The 19,008-nt window shown below is 45.9% G+C and overlaps 1 pseudogene; it reads left to right on the forward strand.

Moving 5' to 3' along the window:
* Positions 1 to 19,008, forward strand: part of LOC134409714 (maestro heat-like repeat family member 5) — a 143,693-nt pseudogene that overhangs the window by 34,156 nt on the left and 90,529 nt on the right.

Genomic DNA, 19,008 nt, shown 5'->3' on the forward strand with positions numbered 1-19,008 from the left:
ACCTTCTTAGTTGTGACTTCTAGGCTACAAACAGCAACCACATTTTCTTTTCTTTTCTTTCCGCTCCCAGTCTCTTCTGTTGCTTTATTGATGACACTGTTTAATTGAAGAGTGTCATTTCCAAAGGACAGCGGAGTGTTGATCCGAATCCCACCAAGTCCCTTTCCAAGGGCCAGCAGAAGGAGAGCGCAGGTTAATGTGAGGTCCAGAAGGGAAGTTGCAGCTTCTCCTTCATCCGCTCCACATCTCAGGCAGCAGCGTCATTCACAGCAGCTGAGGCCTCAGCCTTGTTCTTGCTCTCCCTGTCTCTCTCCCTGTCCTGCCCTGTCCTTTCCATTACTACTTTTCCGAACAGCACAATAGCTGAAGCTGTTGAGCCATCGAAAACAACAAAGTCCTCTATGGTGAGGAGAGAGGATTTCAGCCATCAAAGGGATGAACCGAGAATACAAACGGAGCCAACCAAATGCTCCCAACCTTTCTTGCATGGTAAACATCGGTCTCACGCCTCTGACGGAGCAAAAACCGAGGCTGCTGCTATGGCGAAAAGAGGTGCAAAGCATGTAAATTCTACTGACTTGACTAACAACCTATTGCACTGAACAAGCTGCAGAGCAAGTTGAACCAAGGAGGACTCTTGTAAACTATTTTGAATCCGTGCACTGATCCTTTGGGCAGAAACCTTGGGATGGTGGAAGACCATGTGACATCCTCCCCTGCTTTGACTGTTACCAATTTAAAGAGAACGTTTTCCAGGTGCTGAGAAACTCTTGAGGGCTGTGCTATCACGACACCGAGGTGCAAGTCTCTCAGAGATCAGAGGGAGAATAACCCGGAGTCATCCCAGACGTTGCACAAGCTAAGAACTAAAGAAAGTATATCATTAATAGAAGAGGTACACTTTGCATCCTTCTGAAAACCTGCAAGTGATTTCCCGAAATGAGAAAGGATTAGGCTCATTGAACTAAGCAAGTCAGAATAGGATCACTGCTGCCCTGAGAAAACCCCAAACCTTTCTATTCCTCCCAAGACACACACGAGAGGCCCCCAGTGTGTCACATAAGAAGCAGACAATGGATGTCCCCCCCCTCTACCGTGTAGCAGCATCTGGCTCCAAGAAAACAAGAGGGGTTTCTCTCATTCTGGGCAAGAGGGGCCCCTTCCCCCCTCTCCAAAGCCCACAGGCCCTCAAAAGGCAAATTTCTCTGCTCACTGGGGCACGTGGGAAGGATATAGTTCTTCTTTGCTCTCTCTCCAGCCCAGACAAGGGCCAGTAGGACTTCCTGAGCAACACCCTGAACAAGCGGGATAAACCTAGGCAGGGTGCAGGGCTCCTTGGAGGGGATTTAAACAGAGTTCTGGTCGAGAAGGAAGACAGAGGGTCAGAGACTCTTCATTCTTCTCACCAAGTTAGAAGCTTCTCCATATATAGTGGAACTGCACCCAGAACTGGTTCCAGAATAGCCACATTCCTCTTCTTCTGGGCAACAGAGTCTAGCATCACCATCAGGTTTTTCTCCATCTCCCTCCTAAGCCCTTTCGTTGCATCTCATGGCTTGTTAGAGTGTATGCCTGAGGGCAGGGCCTGCCTTAATTTTAAGATCAGGAAGAGAGGTCCTTCTCATTTGCCCACCCGTGGGAGCAATGAGGTGGGTGTCTGGACTTCCACTCGAAAGACTAAGTCCCCAGCTGCCTTGGTTGAGGAGATGAACTGGATGGTCCTGCACTAGGAAGAGCAAATATATGTGGGTGTGTGGGTGTGTTAGGCCATTATGTGTTTGATTTGTAGTTTCACTGCTGATGTTTTGAAGTATTTTAGTGTTATCAGCTAGCCTAGGATGAATGTCCTTAAAGTTGTATTCAGCTCCTTAATTAGGAGTGTTCTAATTGTTTTAAGAATTTAATGGGAGCCTTAAGCAGTTATAAGTTGTGCCAGGAGCTGGAAAGTTTCTGTTCGGGCAGCATCCTGAGTTATTTTACTATTATTTGACATTTGTATGTGAGTGTGTCGTTTCATATATCTACATTCTTAGCATATTTTACTTTTTACAATTGGTACATTACCTGTTTTATCTATAGATCTGTTTATTTATTCCCTTCTGGGACTACTGCAGTCCTTTGCCAAACGGAAAACAATCCTCCTTGGTGGAGCCGTTTATATACGTTTTATAAAATGTATCGTTCTGTAGGCTTCATGTATTACAGGAAGGATTGGCAAGAGCCTTGAATTGGGAAGTTGAAATTTAATTTATTTTAGAAAAACCTATTTTTGGATACCTTTTACTTGGATTTTAAGTAGGAATTTTTAATAAATAATATTTTTAAATAGAATACTGCCTTTGTATTTACAGGTCTTAACGCTGCAGTAGGGCCTAGTGATACTTGTGTTGTCTGTATGGTTGATATATGTTTGTATAATTGTGAATGTTCATTTTACCACTGAAGAAGACCATAGGTCAAAACGCGTTTGGTATTAGTAAAGTGTTTGTAGGTAAAGCGAGGTTTTCAATACTACAATATTGTGTTTTTATTGGCCTGATATATACCATGTATTTGTTTCCATGGACTTGCGACTGGATCGGCTCTGTTAACTTGGAACCCCCCAACCTAGAACCTTTTCCAAACCAGTGCCAAAGTTTTGTGCCGGTTTGTGCTCCAAACCCCGAGTTTTGTGCCACCACCGACAGCTCTGTTTTGATACTTCAAGCGGGGGCTCGTAGTTAACACACCAAAAAATGAACTTTCTCATAGAACCTATTTATTTATTTCATTTCTACACAGCTCAATAGCCAAAGTTCTCTGGGTGCTTCACAAAAATTGCAAGCCACAAGTAAAGCATAAATAAAAATATACTACACAATCATTAATGGCTCTAAGAGAGCTAGAAAACAGTTACAATAAGATACCAGACCCAATAAAACAACTGACAAATGCTCCATCACATGTTATCAGTTGCCTGTGGGTTTTTTCCTAATTCGATTAAGCTTCGATTCCCTAGTAATCAATCAACCTTTTTTTCCTTTTTCCTTTTTTTTTTTTTTTGGTATATTATACATATCCATATAATTGTCGGTTTGATATTTAGTGTTAGGGGATTGTTTGTATTCATTTTCTTTTCTGTAACACTTTAAATAAAATAAAATATTTTTTTAAAAAAATCTGGTGTCTGGAGGCTATCTAGAAAGAACAGGGGGCAGGGTTCCCATGTCTGGAGGCTATCTAGAAAGAAAGGGGGCAGGGTTCCCATGTCTGGAGGCTATCTAGAAAGAAAGGGGGGCAGGGTTACCATGTCTGGAGGCTATCTAGAAAGAAAGGGGGCAGGGTTACCATGTCTGGAGGCTATCTAGAAAGAAAGGGGGCAGGGTTACCATGTCTGGAGGCTATCTAGAAAGAAAGGGGGCAGGGTTCCCATGTCTGGAGGCTATCTAGAAAGAAAGGGGGCAGGGTTCCCATGTCTGGAGGCTATCTAGAAAGAAAGGGGGCAGGGTTACCATGTCTGGAGGCTATCTAGAAAGAAAGGGGGCAGGGTTACCATGTCTGGAGGCTATCTAGAAAGAAAGGGGGCAGGGTTACCATGTCTGGAGGCTATCTAGAAAGAAAGGGGGGCAGGGTTCCCATGCCTTTCATTGCTGTGTAGAATTTTACACTCCCAATTGCCCTTCACCATCACTGGGATAGAGACATCCAAGAGACTGAAACTGACTCATGTGCTCAGCGCATTGGCAATGTTATGCTCCTCTGCATGGAATCCGATCACAAGGAAACCTTTTTGTGTGTGCGGGGGGGAGACCTCCCCTTCTGGGCACTAATGTACAAAACATCCCTTTACTGTTGGCTAGTATAATCTAGTTAGTACAACACTTCCCTGGATGTGCTCCGGAACTCACTAAGCCCTTCACTACCGCTTTTGGGGTGGGTTTTTAATTCCTATTTTATTTTACAAGGTGTTTTGTTAAGGTCTGTGGTTTTTTGGCTTTGGGAAAGAAAAGCCAAAGTGCCTTCCTTGTTACTTTTCCCAAGGTCAGAGCTGAAGGAAGGGGCCCTTGGCAACAGGGCTCAGAAACTCCCCTAGCAGCTGGACAGACTCTGGTGGGTCAGGAGGTTCATCCTGACTGGTGGCAGTCTATCAGAAATTCTTTTCTGCTGGGGAACTTATGTAAAGAACGGGTCCACCGGGGGGGGGGGGGGAATCATCCCTCTCCCATCCAAACATACGAAGACCATCAGAGCTCAAGTAGACCGAGTAAAGCTCCACCAAGACCAAAGCCCTCTTATACTCCTTCCTGCCAAGGAGGAGCCAATAGCAAACCTAAGAAGGCTCGGTCAATCCAGAGCCAGAAGGTTCTTCACCACCAGGATGCTGCAGTTATGTGGTTCACCACAAGCAAAAAAATGGTCAGTACAGTTCCTGGAAACCCTCTGAGCATATTCTCTGTTTTGGCATCTGCAAAAGAACCTCTCTGTGGCTGTCACAGAATCCCTGAATGTTGTAGAGATTTCAGGGACATATTCTAGGTGACATTGTCCACATAGGTCAGCACCCTCTCTGAACTGAGAGATGTCAAAGAGCAATACATAAATTCTCCGTAGCTGTGCATTGTCAAGGGCGTTTACTAGAGTCATCGAGCCACCTTTGAGGGTTCCAGAGTAAATAGTTTGGCTTTGGCAAGTCTCCAGAGTCGTCTCCAGTTTCACTGTTGTGCAACATCTATGACTGTGGGGCATGCATCAGTTTGGGTTTAGGAAACCGTAGAGGCAAGATTGTGGCAAGAAACCAGAATGATGCATGTATGAATTTCTCAATCCAGGCTAGAAAACCAGAGGGGCTGGGGAGATCTTGCTCTTCACAGTTGTAGCCTTCCTAAACCCTACTTGTAACTTCAGCTGAACTCCAGATAATTCAGGAACGTAGCACCAGATAAGACCAAAATATTCAGCATTGGGTTAAATTATGAATATCTCAAGCTGTATGATCTTTCTCCATAAACATGCAAACCTGTGCAAGTTTAGTTGTCAGTTGGTTCCATTGACTTCAGTAGGACTTAGCTATTCCATCCATGTTCTGTAGGACCATATCTCTTGGGTGCTCTGAAAGCATTCGTGAACATAACCGCCAGCTGTGCAATATGGAGGTGGTAGCCTGAAGTTAAATATTTTACACAAAGCTCCTGATGGGATAGAACACATCTGAGTCATGGCTCAGCTTCCAGGCCCATGCAATGGAGCATGTGAAGAATTCCTTTAAGCCTCTGCATTTCCACAACCATCAAGCAACTCTAAACGTCTGGAAAGAGTCATTAGGGCTTGCAGAAGAAATAATAATGACTTTCAGATAACCTTGAGCCTTGGCACCTCTCTGTTTGGAGTTTAGGATTTATTGATTTATTGATTTATTGATTTATTTCATTTTTATACCGCCCAAAAGACTAAGCTCTCTGGGAGGTTCACAAAAATTAAAACCATGAAGAGCATAAAAACAATCAACAAATTTAAAACACAAATACAAAATACAGTATAAAAAGCACAACCAGAATAAAACCACACAGCAAAATTAATATAGGTTAAAATATCAGATGAAAACAGCAAAGTTTAAATTTAAGTTAAATTAGGTGTTAAAATGCTGAGAAAATAAAAAGGTCTTCAGTTGGCGACGGAAGGAAAACAATGTAGGTGCCAAGCGAACCTCTCTGGGGAGTTCATTCCACAACCGGGGGGCCACAGCAGAGAAAGCCCTCTTCCTAGTAGCCGCCTGCCTGGAATTTATATATATTTATGCATAGAGAATTTATACATATGCAAATATTTCTTGATGTGAAACCTCCGTAAAAACATATTTAGCAACATTAGTTTTTCAGCTTACAGTTTTAAAAGATATGACTGGTAGCAATCCAGTACACAGTGATGCCTCTTTCAGCCTCCCCAAATTTGAAATTGCCATGATTCCACATTTGCATTTTAGAAGCAGGCCAGAGTTGCCAACCTTCTAATCCAGCTGGACCAGAACATTGGTGTTTAAAAGAATGAACAGGTGTTGGTTTATATAATGGAACAAACAGCAACTGAGAAGCAGTAATAAGTAATGGCTCTAAAACCCTAGATCTACACTACTGCTTTATAGGAGTATTGAAGTGGACTGATAACTGTTGGGGCAAAATCCACATTCCATAGACCGCTTTCATAGTGTTATTTCCTGCTTTTCATTCCACATTCAAAAAGATTTGACACACGGTGTCACTCCAGCCACAGGAGTGCAGAACCCCTGGCCCATTGAGCCCCCTGGAGGGTTCCCCCTGTTATCTCCAGTCTGAGATCAGAGATAACAGCCAGGATTCCCTGGCATGCTGCTCTCCCTTCTATTGGGAGGGAGGGAGGGATGGGTGGATAGATAGGCCATCAGAGCATGTGAAAAGTGCTTCTCCTTCAAGTAACCAGAGGGGTACAGCAACAAGAGGGCAAATAGGGGTGAGCCACTGGTCGGAAGGCTTCCCTTCCCTCATCTTGTCTCCAGAGCCTCCCCCTGTTTTTCATAAGAACATAGGAACTTGCCTTATACTGAATCCGACCATCTGGCCCAGCATTGTTGACACTGGCTGGCAGCATCTCTCCAGGGTTTAAGGCATGGATTTCTCCTGCCCTTCCTGGAAATGACAGGAATTCAACCTGGCTCCTTCTGCACGGGAAGCAGGTGCTCCACCACTGAGCCACAGCCCCTCTTTAATGCCACTCCTCTGCTCTTCTTGCTGCTCTCACTCCCTCTTTATTAGTCCCGCTCTCAACCCACACACTACGGCTCCTTCCTCTCTCAAATTGATCTCAGTGCCCTCTGCCCATTGAAATGACATGACCCGTCAGACCAGTGCAGCCCTGGGCACATAGGGGGCATATCTGGTCCCAAGGAGGAAGTTGAGGTGTGAACCGGGACTCACGTGTTGGGAGCCGTGCAGCTCGGCCTGGAACTTGTGGCCAAAGCCCTCCGGGCAGCAGACACAACCTTCGATTTAAGTGAGTTCATATTTATTAGCCAAGCTGCAGATAAAACCCTGTGAGGACAGCCCCAATAAGGAGTTTGAGGGCAAAGCCTGAGGTTAAGAAGAGGCCCTTTCAGCCCCAATGGGCGAGAGAGGAAGGAGAGGCGTGGGAAAATGCAGTTCCCCTGCTTCCTGAGATGGCACAGATTCCCCCGGCTATGCTCATGTTTATTAAATAGGTGTGTGTGTGTGTGTGTGTGTGTGTCTGAAATTATCATTATTATTATTGGGTAGAAAACTTAAAATCATTTTACTATATGCCTTAAGCAGGCCTGGTCTAGGCAGGCAGCTGCTGCTGAGTGTCCAGAGGCTCAGAGGGGCCAGTCCTTGACCCTAAGCCTGCTGTTGCAGCTGCTGCCATCTTCCTTCTCCTCCTCTGCACCCACCTGGGCAGCCCTAGGGAGTCCCATGTGGCTCAACCTGCAGGCCCCACATTTCAAAGGATTGTAAGACATTTTGAATAGCACTGATCTGAACCAATCAGACACTGCCTTTAGGGCAGACTTGGCCAATGAGGGTACAGAGTGTTTGTTATATCATCCCTGGGCCCTAATTGGCTGAGTCATACCCAAAGGTGCATCTGATTGGTTCAGACCCTCGCGATTACACAGAAAGCAACCTCTAAAATTCAAGAACCTATGAAAAATAAAATTACACCACTAATCAACGCATTACAAATCCGTTCTTTGACTGAGGCTATCCAAACTTTTACAATGGTTATGAATGAAGAATTTTCCGATGGGATTATAAATTTTGGCAGAATCTTTTCTATTTTTTTTCCCTGTAAAAATGCTGACCGAGAGTCTACAAACACAAGATATTCCCCTGAAAAGAGAGGACATGGAACATTTTTCTACAAGTGTCACTGGCTTTATCATATCTAGGAGGGGCCTGGATAACTGGTTAACTGAAAATGGTGGCTGGCTGAGTATTTTAAGATGCAGCGATGGTTATTTTAATATTGTATTGATTTTATATTCCCTTTTTTTTAATACTATTTTTATTGATTTTCAAGTAAGGACAAATACAATAAACACACATAGGTTGTCTGAGCTGGGAGTTGGAGGTACTGCGTTGCAGTGGTTCCACTCCTACTTGGATGGCCGATTCCAGAAGGTGGTGCTGGGGGATTATTGCTCTGTGCCGTGGCACCTAAGCCACGGGGTTCCACAGGGCTCTATCTTATCCCCTATGCTGTTTAACATATACATGAAGCCGCTGGGGGAGGTTATCCGGAGATGTGGACTGAGGTGTCATCAATATGCGGATGATACCCAGCTCTACATTTCCTTTTCATCAAACCCAGGTGAGGCAGTGGCTGTTCTGAACCAGTGCCTGGGCATGGTAATGGACTGGATGAGGGCTAATAAACTGAAACTCAATCCAGACAAGACGGAGGTACTGTTAGCGGGTGGTTCTTCTGTCCAGCGAGGTGATGTTTGCCCTGTCCTGGACGGGGTTGCACTCCCCCTAAAGGATCGGGTCCGTAGTTTGGGGGTGCTCTTGGATCCAGAACTGTCACTTGAGGCACAGGTGAACTCAGTGGCAAAGAGCACCTTTTACCAGCTTAGGCTGATATAGCTGCGCCCTTATCTGGACAGAGATAGCTTAGCTACGGTTATCCATGCTCTGATAACCTCTCGTTTGGATTACTGCAATGCGTTATACGTGGGGCTGCCTTTGAAAACGGTCCGGAAACTTCAACTGGTGCAAAACAGGGCAGCACGCTTACTAACAGGGACTGGCCGACGAGACCATATTACGCCAGTCCTTTTCCAGCTTCATTGGCTGCCAGTCCAGGTCCGGGCCCGATTCAAAGTGCTGGTATTAACATTTAAAGCCCTAAACGGCTTGGGGCCAGGTTATCTGAAGGAACGCCTCCTCCCATATGTACTTGCCCGGACCCTAAGGTCATCCTCAGGGGTCCTTCTCCGTGAGCCTCTGCCAAAGGAAGTGAGGCAGGTGGCTACCAGGAGGAGGGCCTTCTCTGCTGTGGCACCCCGGCTGTGGAATGAGCTCCCTAAGGAGGTTCGCTTGGCACCTACATTTTATGGTTTTAGACGCCAGGTGAAGACCTTTTTATTCTCCCAACATTTTAACAATCTATAAATTTTAAATAACATGGTTTTAAATTTGTAATTTTGCATTGCTGCTGTTTTTATCTGGTTGAGTTTTTATATTGTATTTTATATTATGGTTTTATACTGTTGTTTTATACTTTGAATGTTTTTAATTTTTGTGAACCGCCCAGAGAGCTCCGGCTATTGGGCGGTATAGAAATGTAATAAATAAATAAATAAATAAATAAATAAATAATAAAAGAAACCACTCAACAACAATATAGATGTTCCCACAGCACCACTATAAAAAAGCACGGGTGTTCATTCCTTCAATAAGCACTTGGTACAGAAAAAGATGCAGGTTAAGTTAGAACCTCTGACCAAAAGGATTCCTGAGTCATTGGGGGTCTAGGTTCGCCAGGATTCATATTAATAAATGTGAAAAAGTCCAGCCAGTTTTCCACAAATGTGTCTGCTGTTATTTCTCCTCTTGCTAACCTGCTATGTTGTGTCAATTTATCATTTAAAGCTAGTTTCCAAATCTTATCAAACCAGCGTTGATGGTCAAAAGGTCTGTCGCTTTTCCAGAATTGGGCAATTTCCCACCTGGCTGCAACCAGCAAATGGGTGTCCAAGGCTTTGGGAATAATTTTTCTATTGGCATTCCTAAAAATAGAAAGTAGAGCCAGTGCTGGGTCAGTTTCTACTTCAACATGAATAATGTTTGTAATGGTTTGGAAAACCCTTGACCAAAAAGTTTTGACCTGTTGACATTCCCACCAAAGATGAATATAAGTGCCAGGAACGGAGCAACCACGCCAACAGAGCGGGGATATATTAGCACTAATATGGTGCAGTCTAACAGGGGTGATATACCACCTGTGAGTGATTTTCAGAGTGAGCTCTTTAACTTTTGCTGATATTTTTTTATAGGGTGCTGATTGCCACAAGCTTTTCCATTCACCTTCAGTGAAACTGGTGCACAGGTCATGTTCCCAAATCATTTTTAACCCTCCCTTATCTGGGAATTAACAATTCAATATCATGTGATATATATCAGAAGCTCCCCCTTTAACCTTTCTAGAATAAGTCAGGCAAGCTTTCTCAAATATAGTAAGCGAGCGTGGAATGTTATGGAATTGATTTAGAGCATTTGCAAAAGAGACTATTTGCAGTTTTTGGAGCCAGGGACAAGGGAGTGGGCTCAGGTTTGCCTCTAATTGTTGCATTGATATGATTTTTCCTTGTATAAAGAGATCACGAATATGGAAAAAACCTTTTTCTTCCCAACCTGCAAATTGTCTGTACTTAAATTGATCTCTGAATCGGGGGTGGTCTAAAATCGGGGTTAGGGGAGAAGGGGATGGTGCAAACCATTTTGCCCACTTTGCCCATACCTTTAAATTTGCTTTCAAAAATGGGTTATTAATTATTTGAATATGTTTTTTCAATGTTGGAAGGAATGGGATCGCCCTGATCGTAGGGATGCAGGGGGCGCTTTCAATTGACACCCACGGGATTGCTGTCTCATTTCTAATTATTTTGAGTAGTTGCCTCAATTGAAAAGCATCATGGTACAGCCTAAGATTTGGGACACCAAACCCCCCTAGTTTAGTTGGTCGGAATAGTGTCGCTTGATTGACCCGGATGCGTTTGCCCCCTCCACTGACTGTGGATAGAGCTTGTTGCCAACGTTTGAATTCATTTCCAGGAATCTCTACTGGCAGGGTATGAAATAAAAAAGACAGTTTAGGCAACAAAGTCATTTTCAGGGCTGCATTCCTCCCTAGCCAAGATAATTTAAGTTTCTTCCACAGTGTCATATCTTTTCTTAGAGCATTCCATAAAGGATCAAAATTGCGTATACGCAGTTGTTTGATTTCCTTAGTGATCTGAATGCCTAAGTATTTTAAACTGCCAAATCTTAAAGTGACTTTGGAAATTCGTTGAATATTGCGAATGGCCTGATTGGCTAACAAGCAATAAAGTTATGAATATTTTTCTGTTCAGCCAAAGGGATATTAAACACAGAGCAAATCAGATTTGTCATAATTGACCTCCAGACCAGCAACTTCCTTGAAGGTATGTATGTTTACTGTATGAAGGATTCCCCTCTGCTGCTGCTGCTGGAGGTGTACAAATTGTGCATGGACTACAAAATCTACCACGAAGCCCAAGCCAGGCTCCTTGCATTCTAAGCCAGCATTTCAGAAGTAAGCAGAAGCTTAATTCACTTGATGAAGCTTTCAAAAATACCCAAGTCTTTAACAGCTGAGGCAGATTCTGGTGCCTCTGCTTTGTATATTGTTGTGAAAGCTGCAGGTGTTCGATGGGCTGAGTGCCATGCTGCTTCTCTCTTAAATTCTACCAGCGCTCTAAGACAATTTGGCTTCTGTGGTGAGAGGATCCTCGAAACTACAGATGGTTGCTTTTTAAATAATTATTGGTCGCATTGATACCCCGCTGTCGGTGCCCCTCCCGATCCCACCCATGAGGCAGGTTAGGCTGAGAGTCCGCGCCAGGCCCAGCGCCACCCTGTAAGCTTCATGGCCAAATGCGGACTTGAACCTGATTCTCCCTAGTCCCAGTCTAACACTGTAACCACTACACTATGCTGCCTCTCAGTGGGAGAAGAGACACCCCAGAGTGAACCTCACCCGTTTCCCCTTTCTTCTTCAATGAATGAAAGCCTGTAGGAGAAACCAAGCGATCTGGCACATGGCAGAATATTCCTTGAGTGATCAAACTATGAGTCCAATTTATAAAAGGTTTATTAAGGTTTAAGATGAGGAAGTGGGAGAAAGAAGAAAGCATATATAGAAGTTTGTTTGAAGAAATGTGTAGTAAATGATTTATGGTGAAGATTTTTGTGTTTGATTCAGATACATTTGTTAATGTTCGATAATTGGTTTGATTTTATCATATTTATTTTTTGCAACAGGCCCGTTCCTCTTCTTAGCCTCTTAGGCCTTTCGTTACTCCAATTCCAGCCCTGTCTGGGATGGGGGGGGGGGGGGGAATCAACCAGTTAGGTGAAGCTGCTGCTGCTGCTGCTGAGTCGCATGTTTGTCCTGCGCTTAGGGAGAGGAATGAGGCAGGCAGGACAAGAGGCGTGCATTGGCGCAATCTTTGTTCCCGACAGATACATCCACCAGGAGGAGGTCCTGCATACATTACATGGGGTAAAACATGGGCCACGATCCTATTACATTTGTGGATTTTAACTGGAGCTTAACGTCAGCCAGGGTGTCGTTTTCAGTGTCTGGCCTCAGGCGGCCCTTAAAGGCAAGCTAGGGTTAAAGAAGTCTTTAGCTGCCAAATTTGGGCTCCTTTTAAGTGTAATAGAACTTAAGAATAATAATAATAATAATAATAATAATAATAATAATAATAATAATAATAGACTGTGGCACAGAAATGGGATAGGAAACCAACAGAAATTTGGCAGAGCAGTAAGTAGTTTGCAAGTGCATTGAAAGGCCCGTGCCTTTCGACAGAAGGCCAAGCCTTCTACCTCTGCAGTCCCTGTCCTCTGTGTTCATCACTTGGGGAAGGGAAGGGACTGGGGCCACCAGTTGCTGATCAGCCTGACGTGGTTTATTTGTTTAAAACATTTGCTCTAGACTGATTCCAAGATGGTTTACAAATTTTTAGAAATTAGGAATGCATTAAAACAGTGAAGTGCTTAAATAAACTGGCACATGAAAAGGAGCACACTTGGGCAAGTTAGCTCTTGGGTACGTGAAGAGGTTTACACCTGGCATCTGAAAGGAAAGCAGCATGGATGCCAGTGGTACATTTTATTTATTTATTTATTTATTTATTTATTTATTACACTTATATACCGCTCCCATAGCCAGGGCACTCTGGGCGGTTTATAGAAATTCTAAAATTGAGGTAAAAACAAGTATACAAAATTTAAAACTCTAAAGCACAGTACATACACACATAAAGCATTAAAAACCGATTAAAACTAAACATGTGGGTCATTAGGATGTGCCACCATATGCCTGGGCAAAGAGGAAAGTCTTAACCTGGCGCTGGAAAGATAGCAGCATTGGTGCCAGGCGAGCCTCATCAGGGAGATCATTCCACAGTCTGGGGGCCACCACCGAAAAGGCCCTGTCCCTCGTTGCCACACTGCTTGGGCACAGCCACTGAAGTGGCTGTCTCTGTCCTCGCTGCCCAATGTGCTTCTGGCCAGGGTGGGGCTCAGAGGAGGAGCAGGAGGAGGAGGGGCCTGGGTGGCAGGTCGATGCGGCCGACCTCTGAGTCCCCGTTTGCTCCTTCCCCAAGGCTCTCGCCTCTGAAGGGCTGATGGCGCCACGTCTTCAGCAACGGCCCTGTCTTTTTTCCTTACTGTTTTTTGTGCTCCTTTTGTACATTGGGCCAGATTTGAAGAAGCTAAGTGCCCTCAGCTCTGCCTTGAAGGATTCTTCTGTCTTAATTGATCGTGCCATTTTAAGCAGTTACACTGTTGAGAATTTCCAGAATGAGCGCAGAAGAATTCTGGAACAGCTGCAGGAGAGACGCGCTTTTTCCGTGGCACGGGGAGTGGCAGAACTTGCAGAGTTGCCTGTGGACAACGTTGTTATCCAAGAGGTGTGCTGTAGTCCGTGTGGGTCCAAGGAATGTCTGGACACATGTTTGGAGCCGCCTGGGGCGGGCGCTCCAGAAAGCATAGGAATTTCCCCGAGCATCTTGCCTGTCCGTTTGGCATGGGGTCAGGGTGGGGTGGGGGTTCTCCCAGGCGGCAGGTGCTTCAGGATTGGCCTCCCCCCGTCCTTCCCCGTGGTGCTCTGCAGGAGCTGGGCTGTTCCTTCGGTGAGCTCTCCGCCCATGATTCTGAGAAGCTGCTTAAGGTGATCCTGTCCTCCCAGCAGCCAGACAGGGGCAAGAAGGCCCAGGCCTTCCTCACCACCCAGGGGCTGGAGCCAGAGATGGTGGCGGAGCTCGTGGCTGAGGAAGTCACCCGAGAAGTGCTGGCGCCTTTGCAAGGAAAAGGTGTGTATAGGCGAGTGGGGGCTCCAGTTCATAGGCCCATAGAATAGTCGAGTTGGAAGGGGCCTGTAAGGTCATCAAGTCCAACCCCCTGCTCAATGCAGGAGCCCACCTTAAAGCATCTCTGGCAGAGGGTTCTCACTGCTGTTGGTCTGTTTGCTCCGTTCCACACAGTTGATCTCCAAACTTTGGGAGTTTGGCTGACATTGTGCCTCTTGATACCAACCAAAACATTGTAGTGGCCCTTTCTCGATGCTGCGTTACGTTGTCAGCTCACGTTTATTTATTTATTTAAGCATTTTTATGCCGCCATTCAGCCAAAAAAGGCTCTCATGGCGGCTTACAAAAGTATTTCCTGACAGTCCCTGCCCACAGGCTTACAATCTAAAAGACATGACACAAAAGGAAAGGGGATTGGGAGGGAGGAGGAGGAGGGATCTGTGACTGCCTGCACCCCATCCCACCCTCTTGACATCATCATCACCACCACCATCATCCAATTATTTATTACTGGACATCTTTCTCAGACCCAAAGCATCTTACAACAAGAATGAAAATACTTTTAAAAATTAAAATAATAAGTCACTGCTTCTGCCATGGCCGTGGCATTTAAATGGCTTTCTTGGGCCAAGGGCAGAGCTCATGCAACTTATGGGGGAAGAACTCCGAAACTTGCGAGAGGAGAGGCTGCCTTCGTGGCCCAGGTGCTCAGCGGAGGAATGTGCTGTGGCCGCTATGTCTGTAGCATCCCTCAGGCATAGGGACCCTACGGGTGAGCTTACCTGCTCAGCCTGCCACTTGCCTTTAGACTACCAGGCAATAAGATCAGAGTCTTTTCATTGCTGGATTCTTTTATTACTAAAACTTCTTAGAACAGTGACACCAAACTCCCTCAGCAAGGCCCACAACACCAACTGACAGAAACAGGGGCTCCGCCCAGGCCTTCGATGAGGACCTGGAGACTAGCAGCTACAGGCCTCTTAAAGGTATATACATCCACATATCACATCCCCCCTTCTCCATAAAAACAATAACTTTTGTTCAATTAAATCTTAACTTGTCAATCTCAGCTCTTCACCACTATCCCATAACATAGTCCTTAAACTTTGCTGGTAGTCTCACTTCTCGCCCACTCCATGTCCGTTTGATTCCATCTGCTGTTACATCTGACGATAGCTCCAGTGGACTCTCCCCTTCAGAAATCCACTTGAAGAGGGGTTTTAGTGCCCGCCGCCATATTGGAATAAAACATGGAGCATTTTAAACCTCCTTCTGAGCTAAGCTTTATTGGGAACTTAGGAGAAAATTGGAGGAAATGGGAACAGAGACTACAACTATACCTTACAGTTACAAAAGCGGAGAAAGAGTCAGAAGACTACAAAATTGCTGTAATGCTGCACTGCATAGGAGAAAAGGCTTTAGAAATTTACAACACCATTCCTAATATCTATGCAGATCCTGAAAGTCAGACACTAGAAGAAGCCCTTGCTGCATTCAAAACTTATTGTGAGCCCAGGAGAAACCCTGTTTTTGAACGGTACCAGTTCTGGCAGCTTCCTTATAATGAGGACGCAGGCATAGACTGTTTTGTTACAGCCCTTAGAGAAAAATCTCAGCACTGTGAATTTGGGGCCTCCACAGACCTGATGCTTAGAGACAAAATTGTTTTCAGCATCTCAGACAGCAAGCTTAAAGAAAAGCTTCTAGAAGACCCTAAGTTGACTCTAGAGCAAGCTATTACCATCTGTAGAGCAAAGGCTCTTATCAGGGCTCAGGCAACAGCAATGACCTCAGAAACAAACATCTTAGCCATCCAACATAAAAGCGGAAGGACCATAAGCTACCAAGAAAGTAAAAGGGCCCCAAAGCAGACCTTTGCAACAGTTAAACCTACAGCGGCAAGGGGCAATTCCTGCAGTAGATGCGGTTATGTTCACAGGCCCAGGCAGTGTCCAGCTTTTGGAGAGACCTGCAATAGGTGTGCAGGAAGGAATCACTTTGCTAAAATGTGTAGGACACAATCTGAGCCTTCCAGTCTCACCAAAGATGTAAATGCCTTATTCATGGGAGTAATAACTACATGCCATCAAGCTAGGCTCATGGGAAGCCCAGAAGCCTGGTATAGCACAGTAGTTGTGGCAGGACTTCCAGTTGTTTTCAAGTTAGATTCTGGATCTGATGCTAACACAATTCCAAAAGATATTGCAGAGTAGGGTGACTATAGGCACCGGTTTACTCCGGTAACCACCGGGGAAACCGCACGATCCGGAGGATCCGGAGTGGGCCGCTGAAACACCGGGGCGGGGGGGGACTCGGCCGCGGCCGCCCTTACTTGTCTGCAGCATTTTTTTCGGGTGCAGCGGCGGCCATCTTTAGAATCCATAGGCCCTGCCCTGGCAAGGCAAGCGAGGTGAGGCAGAGGCGGGCGGAGGCGGCGAGGTGGAGGGCAATCTGCGGCAAGTGCCGCCGCTTGTGGCGCCGCCGCCGCTGTCACCACCGGCCCGCCGCCGCCAAGAACACACAAGCGGCAAGAACAAGCAGCGAGGCGGGCGGCGCGGCCTGGCACAGCTCGGCGCGGCGCAGCCTGGCACAGCCCGGCGCGGCCCGGTGCGGCGCGGCCTGTCCCGGCGCGGCCTGGCGCATCCACAGCGGCAAGGACAAGCAGCGAGGCGGGCGGCGCGGCCCGGCACAGCCCGGCGTGGCGCGGCCTGGCACGGCGCTGTGCGGCCTGGCGCGGCCCGTCCCAGCGCGGCCTGGCGCAGCCGCAGCGGCAAAGACAAGTCCCAGGGCAGGCCGAACAAGCAAGGCGGCGGCGGCGAGGCGGAGTTGTTGGAGGACGCCAAGACGCGGGGAACAGGACGGCAGCAGAGGCCGAGGCTATACAAGCCAAGCGAGGCAGAGGCGGTGAGATGGGGGTGGTGGAGGACAAGCCGCCACCACTTGTGCCGCTGCCCCGCCGCGGCCAAGACAAGATAAGGCTCGGCTACTCGGCCGGGCCGCAAAAGAAGCATCGGGGGTGGGGAAGCAGCGTGGCCGTGGTGGGGGCCTGGCGGTGGTGGGCCAAGGTGCCAAGGACAACGTGGTGGTCTGGAAGAGAGGGCCGGCAGCAGCACATGGACCAGCGCTGAATGCAGAAGGAAGGAGAACGAGGACATTACAGCCACGGACCAGGCAGCAGCAGGAGGAGGCAGCTGCAACATGGGAAAAGGTAGGCCGAGGCAAGGCCACCATCCTCCTTAACTTGGCATGGGGGTGGTGAGGAGGAGGGGGGAGAGGCTTGGACGTAGGGCTAGGGAAAGGCGTGGGGGGGAGGCTAGAGCTTGAGAGGTGGGACCTTCATTGCTTCAGCCACTTTAAAACTGGCTATTTGCAATTAAGTTTTCAAGAGTCCCTGAAAAGAGTACCTTGGTTACCAGGAGGTAAGGAAACGAAGGAGGAAAATGTGTCAGGTCAGTTGCAAACAAATATGGGGAAGTAAAAAGAGATGATGATGATGATGATAACGTAGGCTGACCATATGAAAAGGAGGACGGGGCTCCTGTATCTTTAACAGATTGAGAGGGGGGGCTTAATTGCTTCAGCCACTTTAAAACTGGCTATTTGCAAGTTTTCAAGACGTCCCTAGAAAAAAATAACCTTGATGATAATGGATGGTGTTGGTAATATTAATAATGGTTCTCCTTGTCTTGGTGATGATGATAATGGATGGTGATCCCAATATTAATAATGCTTCTCCTTCTCTTGGTGATGCTGATAATATGATATTAATAATGCCAGTTATCCTTTACTTTTCCACACCCCAATATAATTCCTTGTGCCATGGAGATCATAGAATCATAGAATAGCAGAGTTGGAAGGGGCCTACAAGGCCATCGAGTCCAACCCCCTGCTCAATGCAGGAATCCACCCTAAAGCATCCCTGACAGGTGGTTGTCCAGCTGCCTCTTGAATGACTCTATTGTGGGAGACGCCTCACCAGGCAACTGATTCCATTGTCATACTGGTCTAACAGTCAGGAAATTTTTCCTGATGCCCAGCTGGACTCTGGCTTCCTTTAACTTGAGCCCGTTATTCCGTGTCCTGCACTCTGGGAGGATCGAGAAGTGATCCTGGCCCTCCTCTGTGTGACAACCTTTTAAGTATTTGAAGAGTGCTATCATGTCTCTCCTCAATCATATTCAGCTTGCGATCTACAACAATTCCAAGATCCTTCTCATTTGTAGTATTGCTGAGCCAAGTATCCCCCATTTTGTAACTGTGCCTTTGGTTTCTATTTCCTAAATGTAGAACTTGGCATAGATGCTAATAATAGATTAGCACTGAACCTGCGAAAACCATTATCTTTAATGCAAACTGCTCTGGGCGTTTAAACCCAGTAGCTATGCAGTGCATAGCAAATGCCAGATCAAAGTTACAAAGGTGGCCATTTATGACTTTAGACATATTCTAAACCTTAGCACTTTCTTGCCAATAATTTTACATGTTGTCTGAAAGTGTTTCCATGTGATATACATCTTGATATCTAACAACTGCCGTGCATCTTCATTGCTACTCACTGTTTCTACATAGCTCTCCGGACAAGGAAACAGTTGTGTAAAATGTACTTGAGTCTTGAATCTTACCTGCTTCTGAAAAATGGATGCTTTAAATCCATATACTTATGCTATACTGTGTAGTGGCAGGGTTGTTGTTAGGGTGAGCTGAAGTAAGTGACATGTTTGAGATTGCATTTAAAAGGGACTTGCCTGTGAATTGTAGCTAACTGCTTTGAAGGTGGTTTTATTTTATTGTGTTGAACATACACTTAATGTGGATTCTTTCGTGTTCAATACAACTGAACTTTAAAATTAAGAATTACAGTATGTCCAGATTATTTTTGCCTTGGACAAGAAGTTATACAGTTTTTCAAAGTTGAAATC

Source organism: Elgaria multicarinata, chromosome 16 (assembly GCF_023053635.1).
Source record: "Elgaria multicarinata webbii isolate HBS135686 ecotype San Diego chromosome 16, rElgMul1.1.pri, whole genome shotgun sequence".
NCBI classification, from domain to species: Eukaryota; Metazoa; Chordata; class Lepidosauria; order Squamata; family Anguidae; genus Elgaria; species Elgaria multicarinata.